The sequence below is a fragment of the Macrosteles quadrilineatus genome, unplaced genomic scaffold (assembly GCF_028750875.1).
Source record: "Macrosteles quadrilineatus isolate MER2022 unplaced genomic scaffold, UCM_ALF_1.0 Scaffold_4__1_contigs__length_99947679, whole genome shotgun sequence".
NCBI lineage: Eukaryota > Metazoa > Arthropoda > Insecta > Hemiptera > Cicadellidae > Macrosteles > Macrosteles quadrilineatus.
This window is the reverse complement of record NW_026542597.1, coordinates 37,102,253-37,124,265: the sequence shown is the minus strand read 5'-3', so window position 1 is coordinate 37,124,265 and position 22,013 is coordinate 37,102,253. Positions and strand designations below refer to the sequence as shown.

Genomic DNA, 22,013 nt, shown 5'->3' with positions numbered 1-22,013 from the left:
TCCATTTAACTCTAAAAAAATTCCAGTCAGGCAAATTATCTTCAAACTGGAAACTGCAATAAATAATTCACCCTAATGGATTGCTTTCCTTAGTTCCAGGATAACAGACGACAACCGTTGAATGATTGATTGTCAGTTATGTCCCGTATTGTTTGGCCGTTGGCAAGAAGATGGTGTTAATGGCACGACCTTGAGGTACAACTAATAGCGTAGGTTACAATGATTGGATCGATCAGCTGACGGCGCGCGACGGCGCTCTCTGATTGGTCGACGCTTGGCGGGCGCTCAGTCTGTTCCCGCGCGCGGCAAAGGCGGTACGCGCCACGAGTGTACGGGATGCCAACAGTTACTTGAGGTAACAGCTGTTAAATTTTGCTAATATCTGGTTTATACAAGTTATGATGAACACGCATTGGATTCGGTTGGTTCATATTATGGATTGTATGTGAAAGTATTGTTGATTTTTCAACGGGTTTTCTTTGTAGGCCATTTTTTAGCTAGTAAATGGGCTCACGTTTGACACTGGAATGGATTGCGGTACAAGAACACTACTTTTCACCTTAAATGACTCAATGAAAATATTTTTAATGTGGGACAAAACAGAATTCACAAGACTGTTAACAAAAGTACATTCTATTAAATACAGCTTGTGCAATAAAAATAAATTTAAAAAAATACCAACCCTAGTACTCTTATTATATTATTAAATATCTATGAAAATTAACCGATCCATAGTACTTACTTGAATAATTACAAATCATTACGCAGATTTTGTGATTATAAATACACAATTATATACCTGTAGGGACTTTTATAATCCAGTTTACTTGATTGAAAGCATTATCCACACTACATAACTCGATTCACACTACTCCAGTATGGTTTATTACGATAGCATTAAACAGGAATGAAGATATATCAAGTGTTTAAGTGTTGAAATACGCAGTATTTAGACATTTTGCGATAAAAGCAAATTTTGAAACGTTCTTGTATTTCCCTAACTATGCTGATACTATTCATATTTTTCATCGGCGATTATTCCAAATGCGAGTTTACACTTGATTTTAGAATTTTTTGTTTTATTTGTATAATGGGTCGTTATTATTATATATATAGATCTGTTATATTTAGATCTGTTCGTACTTATTAATTTTAACTAATCTTTTGAACTAAGTAGCATTTTTTCATTTCACACTAAAAAAGAAATACAAATGATTCATGTGTTGCCATTGTACAATTTGATAACTTTTTTTGAGTTGTAAAAGGTGTAGGAATAATTTAAACCCCATTATTACTACCCCAAATCAAAATCGAATACAGTATAAAATGTCTGTGTAAAATATTTTGTTCAATTTGGGTCTATTTTGTTTTGTAAATTAGTCAACTAATTGTAAGAAAAAAAATTAAGTTCCTCGAATATTTGCAAAATATAAAAACCACACACTGTTACAATTTAGTTGACATACTTCTCGTAACAATTATTGATGGGACATAACCTTTTTTCCTTATAATGTTGTTTTAATTGATAATGGAAATTTACAGCTGTAAGATGTTATAAATTCGTCGTAATGATGCATTTATTTTAAATCTGATAGCATACTGAGAGTTTTTTTTAAAGGATTTCTTCAATACTAGACCTAAAGTAAATATTTTATACCAAACAGTGTTTTCACAATAAAATATCGTAACTGTAAGACACCCCAACTCAATAGCAGTTCCATTGATGACTAGTATTCAGATCTAAATGTAGTGTGAATGACTTTTACTAACGAGATACATTATGGGAAAGTTATATAAACATTTTTATTTGTTGATATAAACAAAACCTTCCTGGATGATATGTGGGGGAAGGCGTCGTGTAGGCAGCACAATCGCCGTAGTCGAATTGCGTTGGGTTCTATGAAGGCGTCGAGTGTGTAATATCATTACAAGTAATATCAAGACTAGGTGAAGAGTTGCGTTATTGAACTAGTCTTTGGAATAACTACTTATACGATGGAGACACAAATTTCATATTTACTAGTGGAATTGGAATTAGGGATTACGTTTCTATTTAATTGTAAATATTTCTCAAACGGCCACTTTGTTTTTATTAAAGTCATTTTTTCAATGTTTCTGTTGTCGGTTTTATGAATATATTTCCATCTCACGCTATAAATAAAACATGTGATTGGAATTGCTTCAATTTTTTTCATTTTTCGTTTTTATTTCGTTGTTATTTCTTCACCAGCACAGCAACCCATACGGTCCATGTTAACTTTTAATTTTAAAATAATTGTTGGGCTTATTTTTGAGCCTATTTTAATTTCTATTGGTATTCTGCACATCTAGAGGCAAATATCTTTCTAACAGTATGCGTGGATTTTCCCTGGAATGCACACGAGCTGAGAAAAAAGGTTTTCAAGAAACATGCTTGCCTATTAATATATAGGGTGTATAAGAAAGTAAAATTCAACTAATATAAACTGTATAGCTTATTAAAGACTTGTTTTCCAGCTTGAAGTATAATTAAGAACGACTATGTTTTTTCTTGTTACAAAAAGCACGTTAATGAGGTAGTTGAGCCCGCAGCCATCAACACCAAAGTGGGTCCCACAAGACTACGCTTCTCATCAAACTTTATCTTTCAAAACGGCACGATTTTAAATATTCACTTTAAAGTGATTCCTAAAAATATTCTTAAACTTATTCACCATTGTAATTAGTCGTTTTGATGTATGCGTAAATTTTCATTGCGATGCACACGAGCTGAGAAAAATAAGGTTTTCTAGAACCAATCTTGCCTATATAGGATGCCATTCCGTTGTTTATATAAAAATTATGAACACATTCAAGTAGTATTACACTACAAAGAAGTTTATTGTCCACCATACTTAAACCACTGCTAGTTAAAAACATCCGTCTGTACTTAGTATATTCAACGAGGTATAAAAACCAATATGTTATACATGTTAGTTCCAACTAAAATGTTAGTTTTATAAATCAAATCGGTGGTCATATCTCGGTAAAAAAAGAGTAAGATCTTTTGATTTTCACTAAGCCAATTCGGTTAACACAGTTTGACCAAAAAATATAAACCTCGATGAAAGTTATAGTTATCCTCCCGTGATCTATATTTTTGGATACAACTAATCAAGAGAACCAAATGCTACCAAGGCAAACGCTATCTTCTAGAGGGAAATTTGCAAATATGTCATCTTCCGTAATTCAAACTGACACAAAAGCTACTTCGGAATGGCAATGAGTTTTTACAAGCAGATTTCTGTTTCCTGCTATGTACATATTGTACAAAATTTTTCAAAAATAAAATAGTAATTCTACGTGGAATAAATAAGGGAATTATATTGTTTCTAAAAATTACATTATGGACCCCGTACTTCATGCTTAATGGATCTAATCCCAACTTCCAGTTTGAAAAACTAAGCTGGAAAATAAAAGACGAACTAATCTTGAGAGAATATAAACAGTGGGATATGCAATCAGATCAGAAACCTCAAAGCAAATAAAGAAGCTGGCAAACAATCTCCGATGTAGAGGAGAAAAAACGGCGGTTTTCAATATCAGCAATGCCTCACGTTGTGTTATTAAATTGATTTAATTAAAATACATTCCATATATCGAGTTATCCTGCTGGAAATAGTTAGATGTTAGATGCTATAATTAAATTGATTACAGTGTAATATAATTTAATTTATATTTTTGTTTATAGAATTGTCAGGCGTATTTAGTAAAATTTAGAAATATAATTCTTCAATGCGTCGGTGTTAACCTGTTAAGCCAGTAGCTGTTAAAATTAGAGTTAAGCTATATCAAGAAAATAAGGGGATTATGTCTTTTCACTAGAATACAACCTATCCCTGATATACTTGCATAGTTAGATTTGTCTTTCTACCAATGTTTTTAAATTATACCCTTAGACGAATTTTAAATGGTTATAATAAATTACCCTATTTTAAAGCCCTTTGAGTGCCACACAACGATATACCGTTTTGCACAACACATCTGAAAACTACTTCACAACGATATACCGTCATCGGCAGTCTTACCGAAAAATACATTGCTACGATATATCGGGCCGGCGACTTTCGATCATGTGAGTTTTAATGGGTATATCGGTTGACTCGGTTGTTATTATAAAACAACGACGATTTCAATCGATTTCTCATACGATCGAGGCACGATATATCGTTCCATGGCACTTTTGGGATGAAAATTTATACTTTTACCGATCTTTATTCTTGCGCACTACGCTTCGCCCCCACGGAAAGCCTGGCACTTTTCGGAAAGTTCAAAAATAAATTTCTGGCACCCAAAGGGTTCAAACTCGATATATCTAACATTTTTAAGCTTTGCAAGGTAGAAACAATATACAATATGTGTTACAATGTTGATAGATTTCGATCGATAATACTTAAGTGGGACAAACTTATGTATTTACCGTATTTTAAAAGTTTACAGAATAAATAAAAACTAAACAAAATATTAGTGGAAGATGACTTTTTTATATCCGTATAATAACAACAATACCCCCGCCGCAGCAAACCTGCAGACTTAGCGAATTTCCATTTGCCTCATTGGATTTACACTAAAATGTCTCCCTAAATATATCACATTTATTCCCTATTTAAATAGAATTAGTTTAACGAGTACTTAGGTTTGCTGCAACAGGGAGGGTAAAAAAGTGATTTTTAATGTAAAATGTTAATAGGTACTGTAGTTTAGTAAGAGATTATTGTATTTTCCAAATTTGATCAAAATATGTTAATAAATAAGCAAACTTCAACAGTTGACTTATTCTCCATAAGAATAACATGGGAATTTTAAAATTACAATTTTTTTAATTTTCTCCGTAACCCTTAGGCGCATTATAACGCTTCAATATACTAAATTATTTGTTTCTTTGAGCTCTACATAATGGTAGTAGTAATTGTGAAATTTTGTGTTTTTAGGGTCAAAAATTGTAAAACCTATTTTTACCCCATAAAACCCCCCCATAAACCCCCGTTTCCATTGTCCGATCATGCTGGTTCGCGAACTCATTCAATTTTATCCTGCTTTACACCTTTAAAACAAATTTCATCAAAATAGGACAAAAATTACTCAAGTTATCTATATTTATATATACATATATAAAAATTTTAACGAATGGTGCTTTTGGCCTCTGGGGACGTCAAAATGAAAAAGTAAATCGGTCCCGGGTCTAGGTCTTACCATGCCACCTACGATAATAGCTTACTTCCCTACAGGGAAATTTGCTAAAAAGAGCAACGATAATAAATAATTTATGTATTTTATAACCAGCTGACACAGGAGTTGATTGATTTCACTGTCGGAAGTGCTATATTAAAATAAAGTTTCCAACACATATAATATGCTTTTAAATGTAAACGTGAGGTCACGGCACGTGTGGTGTGTGAGAGTGGGAAGAGTAAAGGACAGGTTAAATATAACCAGTCAAAGGAAGATAGCCACCCTGGTGTAGGATCTTATATTTTTCATAATCAAATGCAACGGTAGAGATGTACTAGTGGCTTGTAGGAGCAATAGCCCCTATATTATATTCTAGTAATTATTTTGTACAAATTATTAGCCTCATGGGTTACCCTATCTTGAATTATCGTTTAAAATTTTTGTATATTACCTATAATATGTATAATAGTTTTTACATGGATTTTGATGTCTGCTCTGTTTAAAATAAAAATTGTAAAGGACATTTGGTGTGTTTATAAACTTTCTAATCATAATAGAAAGGAACATTTTACAATAATAATCTTAATGACTGTTAATTAAATCTACTTGGATTTCTTTAAATATAGACGAATCCACTTAGAAAAACACATAGAGACAATGTCATCATCCAAATTGTAAAATGCTAATTCTATAACAAAATCTCTCCGAAAACAACATTTTTGTTGTATTTGTTGCATTTTGGTCGATTCCTTGGTCTTTATTTGGTTCTAGTACTATTTTAACATCATCTGGCCGCTTTACCCGCCTGAAGGCAATATAAAGTTGACCATGAGTAAACACTGGGTTTTTTAAATGCAGTAAATGCCAACTTTTGTGAAGGTTCGGTCTTGCGCCACAATTTCACAAAATCAAATTTCGCAATGCACCACAATGAATGCACACATCGTTCATCGGTCCTACGCTGTGTTATGCAATCTAATTTAAAAGGTAATCCATACACAGGAATAACTTCATGTTCATCCGATGCTCATTTATTCTTCTTCCTTTAGTATCGCACCTAATCTGGAGCCTGTTGTTCTAATTTCGAGGAGCAATACGTCTGCGTAACGGCCTACCTCTGCGTGGTGGTTTTCCGACATTATACATTATTACTGTGCAAAAGAACAATCCATTGTAAAGTATTAAGTTTAAAAGTATCAAATTGTTTGTTAAAAATAGCTTATCTAATTTTAATTTTCACTTTGTGTTGTTTACTACTTCACTAACAATTTTACAATAACAAAATAATGCACATTCAGGTGTGGTTATAATTTTTTCATTTGATATAATCACAGCTGTGTTTACACTAAATAAAAAGACATAAAATTAGATTCCCATGCTATTTAAATTTGAATTATTTTATTCCGTAACAACCTTTTGGTGCATAATTAAGAAAAATGAATAATTTTCCCCAAAATTTCATGCCCAGACCTTTAAAATGAGACCCCACTTAGCTTTCTACGGCCTCCCGTTCGCTCACAATTTCATTGTAAAATTTTGGGCTTACGGAATTAGATATATAGATTCTGTATCACTGTGTCCATGACATTGTCATGTGGCAATGTGTGTTAGTAGTAGGATTTGACAGCTGATTATTTTAACATTAAAACACAAAGTAACGAACATACTTTTTAAAGTCAATATACATTTTAATCTGATATATACGGACCCAAATTTAGAGTATCTTCTTTAAATGTAAGTTAGAATGTCATAGAAGAGGGAAAACATCTTTTCACCACACTACGATGTTTTCAGCCGTTTTACAAACGTTTATTGGAGGCCGAAAGCTACGTATAGCTCTCTATGTCAGCTGTCATCGTTATTTGGGGACCGAGCAGGTTTTTACCTCCATGGGGCTGAAAATCAGCTGCCCGCTTACTTTCTTAAAACATTAATGCATGATAAATTCACAATCAGTATCCATAGCATTGCAATAGACCTGTTTTATTGTCACCGCTGTCTAGCAACTATTTATTATTGCTCTTGCTGATTCCTCATTTCTTCACTTAACCTTAAAGTTGTAGTTGTGATGGTTGACTTTTAGTGTACATTATTATTGTGGTGAATTGTGATACAACACAATGATGACCAAAGTACAAGGGTATAGTGTGGTGAAAAATAGCGTTCGTACCAGGGACCGAAATGGTTTTGCAGCTCTCGATCGAGTTAGCAAAACCTTTTCGGCCCTAGGTACGAAATATGTATTGTGATCTTTGATGGAGGCATATCTACTCTACATAGTTCATAACAATTTATTTACAGTAAGATCGTGATTTTACTTTAACCAATTTCAGTAAACCCTTAAATACATATTTTTAAAGAGTGTTAATGCTTGATCAAAACTAAATTTAATTATGAAAAAATACCGACAGAAAATAATAAACAAGATACTAAGTTAAAATAAATATAATATCACGTAATTTCTTCACAGAAAACTGACAGTAAACCCTGAGCAGAAGACTTGAAAATATCTAACAATGTTGCCTTAATCATACGTATTTTCAAAAGTTTTAATAAAATAAAAAGAACTGAACTATTTTATTACTAGATTAATATTTCTTTGTTAGGTCATTTTATAAGAGAATAGAGTATAATTATCACAAAGAATCTACTTAAATTGTCCCATTTAAGAGTGAGAGTTAATTAAACAAGCAGTTACCTTGAGTCTTCAGGGACGCTGTTGTTATGATTGCCCCGAGCTTCGGTCTTTAGCTGGCTTACATTACCTTCCAACAGGAAAAGGTGAAAAGATTGCTTTGACGTAAAATATGTTGTGGTATTGTTTGTAAAAGAACAAATGACTAAGTTTACGTAAAATGTAACATTTTAAAGTACCTTAAAGTAATACATTTTGATGGTTATACACTTAGCAGGAATTGGTCCATAGAATCAAATAAATTTATATGCTTTAATCAGAAATGGTGACCATATCCATCATTCCCTGTTTGGCAAAAATACTCGAAAAAATAATGCAAAACCAAATTGTAGACTATTTTGAGACTAACCATCTTTTCTCAAATTCGCAACATGGCTTCCGTAAAGGAAAATCAACCGCTACAGCTCTCATCTCCCTAGTGAAAGGAATACAAAATGCTTTTGAGGACAAGCATTCCAAGTCCATTGTCCTATGTGATCTGTCAAAGGCGTTTGACGTTGTCTCCCACAGTATTCTTCTTCAGAAGCTGGCTCGATATGGGTTAGGTGGGACTGTGCTCAAAACACTAGACTCCTATCTTTGTGAGAGGAGCCAGATGGTGGCTATACAGGGGGCTCTCTCTGCTCCAGCTAAGATGGACCATGGTGTCTCGCAGGGATCGATATTGGGGCCCTCATTGTTCTTGATCCTAATGAATGACCTCGGTAGGGATGATGAAACCCTCCTATACGCCGATGACACAACTCTCTGTGGCAGGGGACAACACCCTCTTGAAGCGGCAGCGAAATCAGATGAACTATTCAATAATGCAAGTAGCTGGTTTGAGCACAATGGCCTTAAGCTAAATGAAGCCAAAACTCAGAAGCTTCTACTAACGCTCAGCAAAACCTCTCCATCTCAAGACGAGCCAGTAAAACTATTAGGGTTTGTCTTGGATCCCAAGTAACAATTGGACTCCCACGTTGATGCTGTGTGCCTTAGGCTTAGGCGTGTAATTTTTCTTCTTAGAAAACTCAAACATCAAATCACGGAGAAGTACCTCATGACAATATACTTCTCATTATTCCATAGTCATATAAATTATGGAATCTTACTTTGGGGCCACTCATCAGGGTTTATCCGTATACTGAAGCTACAAAAACAAGCAAAAAGAATTGTAACTGGAAGTAAAAGATCACAGCCATGTAAACCCATCTTTAAACAACTTAACATAGTGACAGTATACAACCAATATATATTCAGTTGCCTGCTTCATATAAAATCCAACTTGCATCTGCATGAAAACAGAGGGGAACAGCATGATCACAGCATAAGGGGAGCACACAAACTGAACACAACTAGATGTAGGCTGGCTATGACAAGATATAGTTTCCCGCAGGTTGCTGTTAAGATGTTCAATGCCCTGCCAAAACGTTTAGTGGACATGGAAGATAAGGTTTTACCAAGAACTTAAAGGAACTTCTCCTAGCAAACCCATTTTATTCAATTGACGGATTTTTTGAAAACTCGACAACACTGTCGCTAGAATAAGCATTCACCGCCAACGCGCAGTCAGTATATTTTAAATATATGTTTATTTATTTGTAAATAGTAGTTTTGTAAAGATTTTGACGCTATCTATCCGGCCCAGGCTGGTCAACGATGAAGAGGAGGTATTTCAGGTATTTCAGGTATACAATTACGACCAAAAGTTTCAACAATCAAAGTTACTACTCGAGCAGTTCAACGTTTATTTTAGCTTTGACTCCTACAAAGATCTACCTAATACAGGTAAAAACTCTATAAAATAGTTGTATGGGCATTCGAATATTAATAGTTTTAGTCTTCAAAACCGAAGATCACTGCTTTGAATGGAAGCAGGATTAATTACCTAGATGTTATTTATAATTGGGCTGTCAATCAGTGATGGACTCTAACAAAAGATCGATTTTAGATACTATCTTAAAAACGAGGTTTAGACCGGCCCCTTGTCAAATAAGCTTTATCATTATTACCTGTTTAAAAATGATAAAATTAATAAACAATTTACTAGATGGTTTAAGAAAATCTACCTCTAAATTCCTAACTTCTTTAATTCAGGATTTTTGTCAGGAATTGTTGTTCACGTCTATAACATTTACATGTTAAAACTAAGAAATCTTTTTATACTAAATTTTAAATAGGATTTTTTCAATTTTTCAAAGTTTAATCAAGATTAAACAACAAAATGTTAACGTTGTCGTGATCTCGAAGTAAAAATATGTTGTTTAATTTAATCCGCTGACAAATGATATCATTAATTCAAAACTCGTGGTTTATTAATATCAGGTTTACGATGCACCCCGTTTTCAACAATAGGTATAAATTGAACGAACATACTAAAAAATCAACCTTTAATGTGGCACTTTGATTCGTAGATAATTATTTAAAAGATAAAAAAATAACGGTTTTATTTTGCGATTATTCTGGGTTATTCTTATTATTATTATATGTACCTTGAAGCTAACTTTTTATATTGTAATTTCTTCGGAATTAATTCAATACTTTACTTGTTATCGGTCTTACCTACTATAATATAAAAAGGTTTTCACATTTGCAAATTCACTTAATGCTTTAAAATTGCCTTTTAAATCAAAAAGCTTAGCATTGAAAAATATCACTGGAAAATTAATGAAATATTCGTCTTTAAGTAAAATACAAAAAAACACAACGTTTTTTAGTTTGCTCAACGTATAAAACTATACTTTTATACTATCCATAGTTCTTAGTTGGACATTGTTTTTACAGTATACATTTATTTGGGGTTCAAAACTAAAAACAAGCTATGTTTGGTCATTTGGTTGTTAATAAGTTGCTAAATGCACCATTTTCTTAATCATTACCACATAAATAGAGACATCTCATAAATTCATACGCTCATCTTCTATTCATGCACGTCCTTGGTTCCCTTCAATAGTGTCCTCATCACACCTTACTGATATAGTAAATATTAATTGACTGCCTTAATCGGGATGAAATTTAACCGGACCATTCTCTTACTACCAAATTTAATATAACAATAATTTGTTATATGTTTCATATATACTTATACAAGGTATAGGTTTTGCTTTTAGATCACGTTTCATTGTTAAATATTAAATACTGTTGACATTATTAATGTCTTAAAAATGGTACCTTATCAAAAATATGAATAACACGTACGATGCTGATCAAGAAGCTATTTAAAAAATGTTCATCATGTATCATTCAGAAATATTCATCCTAATAAAAAAGGGGTTTTTATTTCTAACAGTAGGCTTTACCACAGGCAAATATAATACTTTTTTACATTCTAGTTAAAATTTCTAAACATGAATTTTATGTAATTAAAACTGTTTGTGACTTTTGAAATCTATTATTATAATAAAATATTTCAGTCCAAAATGTGTTTGACATAAAATACATCAAATATATTTGAGTTCCCTAAAGTTAACTCGTAGGGGTAAAACTAATTGGTAAACATTATTAAAATAATTTATCTTGTTTTTTAACTGTTTAAGATTAAAACACACACTTGAAAAATAACTACTCTCCTGATCTCAATCGTACAACTTCAGGCTTCATTCTTCCACGGATTAAATCCGTCGCAATGATCACCAGACCAGGTTGTTCCTGCTTTTAATTTACTAAACGAAGCTAGCTTTTATTCTTTTGATTAGCCTAAATAAAAATAAATGTACCAAAATTCCCCAACCATATTGTAAGTCTCTACTATATACTGATAAATAAAGATAAAAAAAAACTAAAATGTAGTTCAGTACCATAGCTATGATACACGGGTGCTGAATAAAAATGTGTTTGATTTTGTATCTCCATGTATAACAAGAAAAGCACTGTTTCTTGAAATAAATACTAAAAAAGAAAACTTTTATTTATTTATGACTAAAAACTCTATTGGCTGTTTTCTCAAATATCAATCTTAAGTTAATTTTTTTATCTTAAAATTTAAAAGAGACGTATTCAATTTGTCATCTGATTCAACCTTTATAAACTTAACACTAGTTTTTTTTCTTTTCTATAAGAATTTTCAAGAATGTCACAACAAAAGAAACATTAAACATCAGCCTTGTTCGGTATAAAACATAGCTATAATATTAGTTTTTTTTTTGTATTTTGCTTCATAAGTCAAAGTTAGTAAGAAATAGCTCAAGTTTACATCTTTCGTTAAACGCGTTAATATGGAAATATATAGAATGTTGAAATTATGTTGATAGAGATAAATTAAAACATGTTATAGCATTGTATCAACAAAATGCCTTTTCTTACAATCAATTGTAATAATTTAAAATGATGAAGCAAAATTCATAATTTTTTTCAAATAGAATTGTTATACCGGTACATTAAGTGATTTCAAATAGAATAACATGATAGTTTAATCAGATTATTATTGTAAAATTATAAACAATATTTTTAAACTAAACAAAACTTGTACCTCTTATCTATAGCTGCAAAACCCATTTGATTAGTGTGTAAAAAATTGTTTATGAATTTGTAAACGAAAATAAAAACATTCCTCTGACCCTAATCATACAACCATTTAATTAAATCAGGATTAACTTTTTACATTAGTTAAAGCCCATTGCAACGAGTGCCGGGTTGGTTTAACTTTAAGTAATTAAATTAAATCACCTTCGAATCCTTTAAATGTTAGTATACATTTCACGTGTCAAAAAAATAATTACATGTGATTTGGAGATTTTAATGATCATTTTGGTTATATATTTATTGAATACCTTTATCCATAGTTTGTATTTTGAATTATCACTAGAATTGCGTGTTGGCATTTGTTGTGCATAAAAATAAATGTATGTTAGGTAATATTACTAAATAACTTCTTGATCAGCATCGTACGTGTTATCAAATAACTAAATATAATTAATATTACTAAATAACAACATGTCCCAACCACACAGTTATTTCCACAGAGGAAGGAAAAAGTAATAAAATAGAGTAATTGTCAGTAATTAAAGTAAAGCTCCACGTTACTTCCAAGTAATTCATATATTGACAGTCACTCCTAGGCGAAGAGCTTCAGCGGTTTGTAATTTACATTTAAATTGAAAGTCGACGAGGAAATAGGTGGATTCCTCCGTCTCTTTTAAAAGGAGTTTAACATTAATGAACAATATACATTGATGTAAAACTGTGGGATTTTCTGGTGACCCTTTAAAAGTTTTGTATGAGTACATGTTTAACACATTTTATCATACTATTTATTTGCACGTATACTATGTAAATCTACTATACAGTAAAAGTGTGTAGTGTCTTAAATTATTAACGTACGAGTGTAAACGGAATAGTGCTCTAAAATACATTTTACATCAAATTAAATAACATGGCAAAGCCAATAAAAAAATTAAATATTTTTCAACAGTAATGAAACTTTCAGTTGAGCTTAAAAAGTAAACATACATCTAAAAATTAAATATCGCCGAATGTAAGCTTATATTTATATAATTTGAAAACGTATACAACATTACCATACAATAGCTGACTCGCTATCACGTATCATGGTGTTCAAATCAAAATGTCATTTCTTCGTTTATTTAAAACAAACTGTACAGTTTAACGCTACCTATGTAAAATATATTTATTGAAATATAAATTAACCAACACAATTCATGTGAGTTTTTCGGTGCAAACTGTGAAGTTCAGCTAAGGAAATATTACATACTAACCTCAAGTTCTTAGGTTTAAGTTTATTAAATACACTAGCTGTACACGCGGGCTTTGCCCCGTTTAACTTCTTAATTTTCAAGATGATCTCGTTCGCATGGCTCAATCACGTCCTGGTTTCAGTTACTAAACTTTCATGTGTTTTTTAGCTTTATAATTAAAGTTTCTTGTGTAAGATGAATAAATACCAAAATTACTTGTAAATGTAGTATTATAGTTCAAGAGGTTTTCCATTATAACAAATCGATACCAGTCTTTAAGTCGTCATTAGTAGATGAGGTGTAATTAGAAATAACTAATCTAGTTAAAATATAACTTTGGAAGAAGTAATTGAAGCAAATTGTCACTTTTATCAAGTAATTAATTTATTCGTTTGGCTTAGCGTTCTTATTGGGTGCTTGTCAAAATCGTTAGTGTAAATGTAAATTAGGTTATAGTGTTGTAAATATTTTCAAATGGTTATTTTAATATTTGATAACAAAAAAACTATATTTGCATTACCTAGTGTTAAATGATAAAAATATCTAATTGTTGTTGAAATGTAAATTACATTTACTAAATATAATAATAATCATGTAAAAATGAAAGTTTTTAAATAATTTGTTTATTTAATTATTTTATGTCAGTAAATAAATAACTCAGTTGAAAATACAAATTTAATTTCCTTGTAGGTTTATACAACTCATATTACTGATTAATATACTTTTCACGTTTGCCCAATGAATGTTATGTTATTACTAGGTTATGTTTAATAATCTCATGTTATTAATAATTAATGTTTGGTTTTAATGTGTAACTGGGTGGTCCCTACCCTGAAAATAAGAAGTTAAGTGGTATGATCATTAGAAGGCTGAGTAACAGTACAATTAAAATACATCTATTGGATAGTTTTGAAGCGGCAAAGCTATTTTTAGTAGTTAATACAACTTGAGGTTATTCAAGAAACATCGAAATAGATTAATATTATTTAATCAACAAAATAGATTAATATTATTTGATTTTAGGAAAAATAAAATGAAATACTTGCAATCGATTGTTAAAATTGTCCGAGTTTTGCGAAACTTGTGGTAAATGTTGCAGGAGATATATCAAAAATGAAATTCGAAAAACAGCAAAAACTTCAAATTATTCGGAGTTTCGAACGACTTATTACAATAGTTTATAAGTTTAAGAACCGTTTTAGCAATGTCTTTAAAGTAAAACTTTATATTTAAAAATAGTTCAGTTTTGAAACGAGATAAAATTTGATGAGAAGCGTAGAGTCTTGCGGGACCCACTTTGGTTTTGATGGCTGCGGGCTCAAGGGGGTTGAAATACTTCATTAACGTGCTTTTTGTAACGAAAAAACATGTTCGTCCTTAAATATGTATACTTAAAGCTGGAAAACGAGTCTTAGTTAATAAGCCATACAGTATATATTAGTTGAATTTAACTTTCGTATACTTATATATTTAAATTAATGTTTTCAAAATAACTTTACTGTGGCAGTTAGAGTTGAGTTCTGGTGACTACGGTGATAGTTCTCGCTCGCCCTGAAGACGGCTGACTGTTATGTGGCCGAAACGTCGGTACTTTCTGTACATAGTGTACAGGACGCGGTCGAATCCCGAAGGCCAAGACTGTATATATATAAGTGACGACCGTGGAAGCCTATCCATGAAAATGGCATGGACTAGTCTTGAAAGAGTGTCAACAACAGGATATGCAATCAGATCAGAAACTTCTAATCTAATAAAGAAGCTTGCAAATAATCTACGGTTTTAATATCAGCAAACAAGTTCTTTGTTATACGGAATTGATTTGATTAAAATAAGCTTAAGCTATGTATTGAATTACCCCTCTAGATATATATGTATACAATTATATGTGCAATTAGAAATATGATCTAGGCCCTAAGTTAATATTTTGTATTCGTGCGATAAGTTAACAATAACCTATTAGCAATTTTTGAGTTGTATAACGGCATTAAGAAATAGGTAAAACTGTAACCGAATTCCCAACTCCATTGATCAAAAGGGTGAAGCCCTTGGAAGCGCAAAATCAATGGTGGGATTCCGGCACAATATTGCTGAGGTGGAGGACCAACAATAACAACACAAGAGCTGGCTGGACACAAATATAAATTTATTCATTCTAATATATATATATATAAATGCAACAATGATACTTAAATAACAATAATAAATAACACATTGCCCTAGCCAAGATAATAATTAAGTTAAAGCTTTTAAAACATTTAAAAATTTCTTTAATAAAAATAAAATTTAATTTAAAAATGAAAATCGAGTTAAGTGACATTAGGCGTAAGTGACATTTTGCAAAAGCATTTAGTATACTAACTCAAACAAATTTAAAACAAATTAGCTTAGGTGGCCACCTTATAAAAATCATTTAAAACAATTAATTTAATGCCTTTAGTCCTAGGCTATCCTACATTAAAATAAATAATTTTTTACATTTAAACGAACATGAAAAACATTTACACATATCAACAAATGTGGTCGCCTCGCAAAAATATATTCCAAGCGGTTAAAATTAACCGTCAAGGGCAAAAAAAAGGGTTTTACCCTCAATCAAGGGGTGTGAAACAGAATTAAGGAATAGAATTTAAAATAGGGGAAAAAAATTAAGTAAGTAAATTTAGAGAGGAAAGACTAATTAGTTAAATTGCAGGTAAAAAGATTACAGATTTTGTTATATAAGTTAAATAAAAGCCTATGTTGAGTGAGATTTCTTCATGATGGATGAGACTCTCCAAATGGACTGGACTGACCTGACCGTAAAACCTTGCTGGTATCCAGGTGAGTTAGCAGGAAGTAGAAGTAGGCCGAGAACATGGTGGCCGCTTCCCAGACACTGCAGCACGGTATTAGGCCGGAGTAGACATAGGCCTAGCTGCGTAGGTGTCACCATCAGTGGGTGGTGGTGCACAGTCAGTGGTGTGACGCAGTCCCATCCGCCCGGGAGAAGGCTCATCGTGGTGCAGTAGTTAGCATTCTAATGGTGGCGGGTTTCAAGTGGAGTCGCCGACCCTGATACAAAGTATAGATCACTGACCTGGCCTAATTAAGCTAACATGTCTCGGAGTCCATATATTTAGGTTGCACTAGGCCTGAATAATTCAAAGGGCGTAAAACATTCTCTTTACCTGCAGTCAGCGACCACATTTTTACAAAGTTGTTCTGTAGTCTAGCCTAATCAACATGGTTCTCTAGAGAAAGGTAACATGATCTCACATGAATAAAAGTGCATGAATGTGCTTGCTTACTATTCACAAGTTTAGGACAAACAAAATGGATATTTAAGTTATTATCTTGGCTAGGCTACTGTAATTGACCAGAGCAACAATTTAGGCTAGCAAAAGTTACTAGCACAAACAAAATTAGAACTAGCCTAGAAACTTTTGACATGATTGGATCCAGACCAGCTCACAGTTAAACACAGAAATTACACAAAATGACTCAAAAATTACACAAAAATGACGTTAACACTTTAACTTGGTCTTTTAACCTTAAACAAGAAAATTGGCTCAACTTTTAATATCACTTGTACTGACAAAGTTAACTCAACGAGGCATGCACATTGTGTTATCTAGTGGACTCGAAACTCTCAGAAAACAGTACAATAAACATCAAAATGACTCTATAAAACATTTCTGAACAATAGTGAAACAGTGAAAAATGAAACAAAATGAAATAAGCGAGGACTAGGCCTGGCGAATTCAACTTACCCGTGGTATGAAAACTCTTAGCCAAAGTACGTCAAGCTGACGATGATGGAAAGGGACCTATGAAGGTAAAAACTTCAGGGTTCACAAAAGAAAACTCTTCCGGAAGAAAACCCCGTAGTTTTGGAACAATCTCAAACCCAAAGTCTGAAAAACGGGAGCCACAAAATGTCATCCGACGAACGTCCAGCAGACACGGCCAGTAGTACCAACCACGCAACAAATTAAACAGTGCCGTTGAGCATTGAGCACATACACACGGCACAAAACTTATCAAGACGTAGAATTATTGATTGTAACCATTTGATTATTTCATATATAAATAATACTATTTAGTGCTATGAAATAGTTAAATAGTTAATTGATTGTTAATACTATTTTCTATAGTTTTATATTCTTATAGGAATATTACCAAAAAGGCTTTAACAGCATACCAAAATATATGACCATAAAGTAAAATCTGCCTTCAATAACACTTTATACTTTACAGTATTATGAAATGGTACGAAATACGAATGTAGGTATTTTAAGCCATGTATGAATGAAGATGAATGTAGGATGAGTGGTGCGATCTTGTAGTCTTGTTAGTGACTGAGGCCAACATGTTCCTTAGACACAGCTGGTAATTAAAAGATCATGTAGCCAATGGCAACTAAAGGGACCTTCTACAGTTTATAGTGGAATCCGAACCACATTTTTCGTTGTAGTTAAAGAATTGGTCTAATTATCAGGATAGCACTGCAGATAGTCGTAGTACTCACTAGTGCGGACGTTTATCCACATGGGAGCATCGCATCCACAGTTCATGCCTATAAATATTGCAAATAACCTTTCAACTGAAACAGCCAATACTAATGGATAAAGAGTTAAATTACTATACATAATAATTAGCAGATTGGCAAATTATAGCTTTCATAAAAACATTTAAGCACTGATCGAGAGGGATATTGTATCAAAAAATCACTATAGCATATTTGTATTTGAAGCATAACGATGAAAATTAATTACCGATTCCGTTCATACAGTATATTACAACTTTGTGATCTACTTCAAAAAATGAACCTTCTTAGCTCTAGCAAAGTTTCATTACAAAAGTAGAACTTGAGCACCAGGAATAAAAGTCTAGATAACTAATGACTTTAATAATGAACAATTTTTCTTCTCCAAGAAACCTCATGAGACCTACTTTGATGCAGAGACTTTTAATTTCAGAGGCACTAAGTGCATTTACTACACAATGTTGGCGTCTTTAATTAATGAACAAGAGTTTAGTTTGGTGTTTGACTTTACTTCTAATGTGATATAAATATTACTGTTATTGGGGCTATTGTTTGTGATTTAAAAATAATACTAGGAATGGTAAAAACCAACATACCATGCTATTATGGTCATGCAATACCTTTTCCCACCAACCATAGCTGTAAAACCTAACTGATTAAGGTAGAAATGACTGTGCTTATATCGGTTTGATAATTAAAATGTTTCGAATATCCGCCATCCCTCTGATAAACCAACAACCATTTTATGAAGCTTAATTACTAACATCGGCGGAAGCAGCTGCATTGAGCACCAGTTTGGTTTTACTTTAATTAGCTAAATCCATTTAGCTTAGACTATTTAACTAACTGTATCCTCTTATCTTGGCACCGTAAAATATCTCTAAATATCTGAATATCTGTAATATAAGCTTGAAATATGCATAAGAATTAAAATGTATTTAAGTGCTTATGACCACCAAGGATATAAGGAAAAACAAGGATTTATTTATAAGGAAAAAAGAATTTTTTAGTTTGTAATAGGAATTATGTATCACAAGTTACTCTGTTGGTAAACAAGGACACCATTTTGTTAAATTCAATTATGTAAAAATAAATACACAATGACCACGAAAAACATTTGTTCATCATACTATTACATATAAGTAGACTATTGTTTATTTTTTATTCATCGACTCTTTATATACATATTTATGATCATTACCAACCAAAAATCAATAGGTCAGATGGTGAAAACGTCTAAGTTGATTATCGGGTTTAGTTTAAAAAATTTAAAGAAAAGATTTTACAGCCAGTGGACAGAAAAAATGTCAATAAAATAGAGTAATTATCGGTAATTAAAGTAAAGCTCCACGTTACTTCCAAGTAATTCATATATTGACTTTCACTCCTAGGCGAAGAGCTTCAGCGGTTTGTAATTTACATTTAAATTGAAAGCCGACGAGGAAATAGGTGGATTCCTCCGTCTCTTTTAAAAGGAGTTTAACATTAATGAACAATAAACATTGATGTAAAACTGTGGGCTTTTGGTCTATCTATTAGCCTTATACGAGTAAAGCGATCCGTTAGAATCGCAGACAATTTTGTGCGATAAAAAAATATAAGAAAAAGATTCTCATAATTTATTAACAGTTATAAATTCTCAATATAGATTAAAATGACATTGCCGAATCATCCAGTTCTATCTTACGAATGTTCTTGATCATTTATAGTTATAAGTAGGACATATTTTGCGTGTTAATCATTTAGTACCATCATGGTCAGAAATTAATGGTACTTTAGATATTGATCAAACTATACATATCTTAGAATTTAAATTACAGACTGTACACCATTGCATTTATGGATTTCGTAATGACGTAGATGGATTCATAATGGATCTAATGGTTTATAAAATTCAAGCAACTCTCAATTTTGTAAATGGTTCTCCAAAAAATGATAGACTCTAAATATGACGTTCTTCTAGTACAAAGTTTTACTGGAAACTATGGGAAGTATATGGGAATATCCACCTCACGGAACGTTTGTAACCGAGATCATCTTTCTCGATCGATTCGTTCTTTTGTTGTTTGTTATCTTGGCTCCATAAACACACAGAGACAGGCTTATGAATGCATTCACCCAGATAGGTCGCTTCTAAGACTTTAAAGTGTTTTTTTATGATGTTTACCCTATCCTTTATTAGTCTAGGTCATTTTCCTCCTTTTTATAGCATTACCTAGACCTGGACCCGGGACCGATTTACTTTTTCGTTTTGAGGTCCCTAGAGGCCAAAAACACCATCCGTCCAAATTCACATTTATATATATATTTATATTTGTCCGTTAGCTAATTTGAGCAAAAATCATCCGGTTTTGATGAAGTTTTGTACAAACGTGTACTACGTTTATTCAAACGAGTTCGCGAACCAGCATGATCGTACCATGGAAACAGGGGTTTTTGGGGGATTTTATGAGGTAAAGATTGGTTTTTCCTATTTTTGACCTAAAAAACTTAAAATTTTGGAATTTATTTCCCAACCATTTTGTAGAGCTTAAAAAAAGAAATTATTTAGTATATTGAAGCACTGTTGTATGCCTAATGGTTACGGAGAAAATTCAAAAAAGTGTAAATTTAAAATTCCTATGGAGAAAATTGTAAACTATTGTAGTTTGCTTATTTATGAGCACATTTTGATCAAATTTAGAAAATACATTAATTTTATACTAAACTATTAACACTTTACAAAAAAAAACCCTTTTTACCCTCCCTGTTGCAGCAAACCTAATTACTTGTTAAACTAATGCTATTTAAATAGGGAATAAATGTGATATTTTTAAGGAGACATTTAAGTGTAAATCCAATTAGGCAAATGGAAATTCGCTTAGTCTGCAGGTTTGCGGCGGCGGGGGTATTTATATCTGAAATAGAAAGTTTAAGTTTACATCACTTTTACCTGTTAACCGTAACTGCAAACGTTTATCAATAAAAGTACAAAAAACTTTGTTAACAATTTAAACAACATAAATGTGAGTAAATATAAATAACTGAGTTCCGCTGACTTCAATAAAAGTGATTAATAAAATCATTCTTAATTTTTGAATCAATTGATGCCATATTAACGAGCATGGGGATATTTTATTGTGTTTGACTAAATATTTATCATCGATTCCTTTAACTAACTTTATCTCTAACTAGTTTTATAAATATTTCAAAACTTATTACAGGTGATTTTTAATTCATCCCATACATTATTAATTAATAATCAAGAAATACTTAAATCACAGTCTGTGGTGGGAAGTTTATCAATAGTTATTATTTGTAGTGAACAGAATTATAAATTAAACTGTATTTGTTTAGGTTAATATCTTTAGGTAGGGCATTATTTAGGTTGACTATAAAAAAACTTATTTAACCTCATTTTTTTAATACTTTATATTTATTTTTACTTAACCATTAGTATATTAACGATTACTTCTTTTAAGACTCAAACAATGTAAATGAACAGAACTGGACAGGTACAAGACACTGGCAGACAATGCTTAAAACGAGTTGACTTTACTCACCGGGTTCATAACGTCGTATGGCGCTCCGTGTATTCTCGATTGGCTAGTCAGCCTATTGGACTTTGACCCTTGTCTGATTGTTGGTTGGTTCCTTCACCAGGCCCGAAGAGAAACTTATAAAAATATTGATGAGATCAACTTATCTTTATATAATATAACAAACTAAAACTCTTCTTGAATACATAACAACTTTTAATATAAAATTAAAATCAGATCGTCAAGAAACTTGGTTGCGTACCATTCCTGTTATAGATTGATAAAAAGAATAAAGTCCGAGAAAAACGTGTTGAGTAAAATAGAGTAATTATCGGTAATTGAAGTGAAGCTACACATTCTTCCCTATGGAGCCCATATATCAACTGTCACTCCTAGCTGATGGGATTTTG

General features: G+C 32.1%; 1 protein-coding gene across 1 annotated transcript in view; it reads left to right on the top strand.

Annotated features, from left to right (window-relative positions):
* Nucleotides 1-277: 277 nt before the first annotated feature.
* LOC128992132 (uncharacterized) overlaps nt 278-22,013 on the top strand; it is an 84,990-nt gene continuing 63,254 nt past the window's right edge. Inside the window, exon 1 of the mRNA XM_054415563.1 lies at nt 278-355. The gene's annotated coding sequence lies outside the window, so the exon portion shown is untranslated. The remainder of the gene's footprint in view (nt 356-22,013) is intronic.